The sequence below is a fragment of the Pygoscelis adeliae genome, unplaced genomic scaffold (genome assembly GCF_000699105.1).
Source record: "Pygoscelis adeliae isolate BGI_AS28 unplaced genomic scaffold, ASM69910v1 Scaffold1072, whole genome shotgun sequence".
NCBI lineage: Eukaryota > Metazoa > Chordata > Aves > Sphenisciformes > Spheniscidae > Pygoscelis > Pygoscelis adeliae.
The window spans coordinates 9,022-12,728 of NW_008824319.1; the positions used below are offsets into that span (position 1 = coordinate 9,022).

The 3,707-nt window shown below is 51.4% G+C and overlaps 1 protein-coding gene across 1 annotated transcript in view; it reads left to right on the forward strand.

Moving 5' to 3' along the window:
- Positions 1 to 1,349: 1,349 nt before the first annotated feature.
- DAG1 (dystroglycan 1 (dystrophin-associated glycoprotein 1)) overlaps positions 1,350 to 3,707 on the forward strand; it is a gene marked incomplete at its 3' end in the record, with an annotated part of 51,697 nt that continues 49,339 nt past the window's right edge. The window contains exon 1 of the mRNA XM_009319033.1: positions 1,350 to 1,660. The remainder of the gene's footprint in view (positions 1,661 to 3,707) is intronic.

Below are 3,707 nucleotides of genomic sequence, written 5' to 3' on the forward strand. Positions count from 1 at the left end.
GAAGGCTGCCCTTGGGACTGGGCGCTGCGAGCGTGACTAACAGCAGAGGCTGTTCCGGGCGAAACAGACCCACGGTCAAACTTTTATCTGTAGTCAGCGGTGCGGGTGACTAAACGCAAGTAAATAGTCCTGCTGCACATGAAGGCATAAATGCAGAATATTCCTTGTGACCTCCTTGGCTCCTCGGAAGCAACAGGCTGCGGAGCGGCTCCCCCCCGGCTCTGCTAGCGCCCGTCAAGTCAGCGGGTATGAGTTTAGCAAGTTTTGCCGCAGGTTTGCCGGTCACAAACTCCCCGTGTGTGCTTTTAGAGCTTAACCTGGTCTCCGCTGCTCGCGGGTGGGAAGGTGCAGGCAGGGGGACGTGGGAGCTGGGCGGCAGCATTCGCAGCCACTCCCTGAGGTGCTGTCTCCCCCTTGGTCCTGGAGCTTTGGGCTCGTAGGCTTGGGAAAGTGGCACTGATGTCGCTCACCTGTCCAAAATGAGACTAAAATCCTCTTTTTGTATAAAAAGACCAAGTATTCACCTATCTTCTCTCAGCCCCTCTGGGCAGGGGCTTCTTTCCAGTGCCTGCTGCTGTTAAAAGATGGGCCACTGGCATCTCTTGCCTTGGGAATACTGTCCTTAACAAAATTCATTATTTAACTTTATATATGGAACGCTGTCTCTTCCATGTCTCTTCCCATCTTCAGCTTTACAGATTCCTTTCCTCGCTTTAAGAGTTTCTAATTCAGCATAGGTTTTTTCGCACAGTCTCTGCCGCTATTCCGAGCATCCTAAACCACTCATTCTTCCCAATGCTTGTCATTGCACTCTTCTATCCTAAATATAGGGTAGTATGCCAACAGGAGAAGCTTGAGAGCAAGCTGAAGTGCTGGGAACACCACTGTTTACTCAAAGGAGTAATCAGCAAAGCCTGGCTGATTCCAGGTCGTGCCAGCTTCTTGCTGCAGGAGTTTGCGCTCACTTCTTTGGGAGCTGGCACAAATTCTTGAATAACTAGAAGATGTTGTTGACAGCACATGCTAGCTTAGAAATGCCCATTTCTTTCAGCATTGTGTAAACTGAGTAGTAAATTCTGCTTAATTGCTGATATTAGGCCTGGAGAATTGGCAAAAGCTGTGGGGCTGATATCGGTAAAGGTGTTCTGCGCCTCACTGTGTACCAGTAGGTTTTGTATGGGATTTGTTAACCCCGAGCACTTCTCTGCTTTTAGAAATGGCTGGTACCGATTGCTAGCTCGAGCACTGCTTATCCACCTCTTTCTCCTCTCGTCTCTCACTGCCCGGTGTACTGGGCTCGGCTGAGGAATGAAGGAGGACGCGTGACAGGTAGCGTGAGACCTCTCGCCGGCTTCAATGGTAAAGTGTGTGGTTAGAATTGGCTCGAAGCTCTGACTGTAACTTATCTTCCACGGACGGCTGGTCTGGAGGAATTCTCATGTGTGTCTTGTCGGAAGAAGCTGTGCTCCGGCAGCGAGGGGGTAACGTCAGAGCGAGCGCTGCTGTGTCCTGGCTTGTGCGACCGTGCCAGCTGACAAGCCTGAGAAGTGCTTTGGACTAAAGACCAGTGGTCCCACTTGGGTCTGACGGAGAAGAGGACTGTGCGGTTGCAGCAGCCGGGTCCTGTGGAAATTTTCATGCTTTAGTGTCTGCAGCACAGGTGTGAGACGTGGCATGTTGTCAGCCTAGCAGAGAAGGTGTGATGCCCCGGCAGGAGTGGTGTTGCTCAACAGCTCTCCTTGCCTTTCCCATGTCCCTTGGAGAGAGAACAGGAGAGATTGTCCTGGAGAGGTACCAGGGTGCTGTGCCAGCCTGGGGAGGAACTCCAGCTGACGGCAGTAAAACAGTCTGTCTCGTTTCGGCAGTGACAGCTATCGTAAAAGTTTTGTTGCGGGGACGATTTTGGATGGTTTGTGCCTTTCCTCCTGTTAGCTGAGGAGTAGTACGGAGGATTTAATTCTAGTAATGATTAATTTGAATGAGGAAAATGCAAACTCTGAATTCTTGGGCAAACAGGGGTCATGTAAATAAATGTTTCTGGCATTCTTTGTGGCACTTGCAGACTGTCTACCAATTACTTCTGGTCTCTTGCTGAATCAGTGGGAGGCTGTCGCTCCTTGAGCTCCAAGTACTTCGGCGGTGATTTGGGTGAAATACAAATAAACACAGTTGGAGCGACCTAGCATGTCTGAGCTCTTGGTATGCTGAAAATGTTTGTTCTTAGGATACTTGTGCAGTCTGGAGAGCTCTGTACCTTAAATCCAATTCGCAGAGGACCGTGACCATGTTTGAGCTGTGAAAAATAAAAGATCAACCCAAAGAATCTGTGCTTTTAGGGCTTGTTCTGTGAGATTGAATAAGTTTGAGCAACCTACTAAGGTGCTGCTGGACGGAAAGTTAATATATTAACCTGTGTGAATATGCTGGGTAGGTGCACTTCCTAGTCTAGTGCTTTTTTCTATCTGTGTATCTCTCTGCACTTATCTGTTGGCTTAAACCGTCTTTGGTTCAGCTTTTCTCGGATAAAATTTTAACTTGCCAGTGGGAAAGATGGTTGTATATATTTGATGTTACTGCTTTCTCTGTCATTGCATTTCTCATGAGCATCCAAGCTGATCTGCTGGTGCAACACTGGCCAGGGGAATTGGACAGGCAGGCCCGTTCCCTTCCGCTCGTGGGTGCCTGCTGGGCCCGTGAGCTGATCACCTGGGGACCAGCAGAAAGCTCCCTGGCTCTTGCGTGTGATTTGTGAGCTGTTCTGGGTGTCTGAGGAGGAGGAGACAGGCCAAGGTGAGTGGCATGGCTTTTTGGGGGGGTCTGGGGAGGCAATGGGGGCCTCCCTCTTCTGTCGGCAGTGACCTGCTCAGGTGGGCAGATATGTCTTGAAACCACGGCCTGAATTAAAAGCTTCTTGCCTGATGGTAGCTTCTGCCCAAGTTATTAGCCAGGGTGCAAGTGATGTAAGGCACCCTAGGAATGCACCCTGTTTTCCCGAATGCCGTGTCCTGCTCAAGGTCACTTCAGCTCAGCAGTGCTGGTTTCTGGGAGCCAGGCTTGATGCACGCTAGGAAATTCCCCGGAATCTCGGCCGATGGCAGCAGTGCAGCCTTGCGGCTCTTCCGCGTCCAGGGTCCTGTCCCTGGGCAGCATGCTGGGACCCGAGAGCCGAGGGGGCCTCTGGGCTCCCACGACTCCTTACTGTGGCCCTTGCATATGTCTAACTGCGGAGAGCTCATAACGGCCCCCCAAACCTCAACACAAATGGTGTTCTGTCATGTGGGCCCCTGAGCTGCGTCACTGCCGGGCCACATCACTCCCGATGCCACCACGGTTGTCCCAGGGTGAGGCGCAGTAAGCAGCAGAGGGTGAAGTTGTGTGGGATGGCTGAGCTGATGTAAGGTTTGCTGCTTTCAGAGAGGAGAGGTCCAATCTCCAGACACGCAGTTATGGTGTTTGCAGTCGTCTTGCTGAGCTGATCTTTTTTTTTTTTTTTTTTCCTCCTGGGTTAACTTTCTGCAAATTAGTAACCCGGATTGTCCACGGAAGGAGCTTGTAAATGCCCCAGCCAGAAGGAGCTTGTCAACACCCCGGCGGTGCAGGTGGAGAGGAAGCGAGGCCCAGCCTGGAGGAGGAGGAAGAGGTGGGCATGGTCCCCATGCTGAAGAGTGATGGGTTAGCTCAGCCAGCCTCGTGGTTTGGTGGTCTTA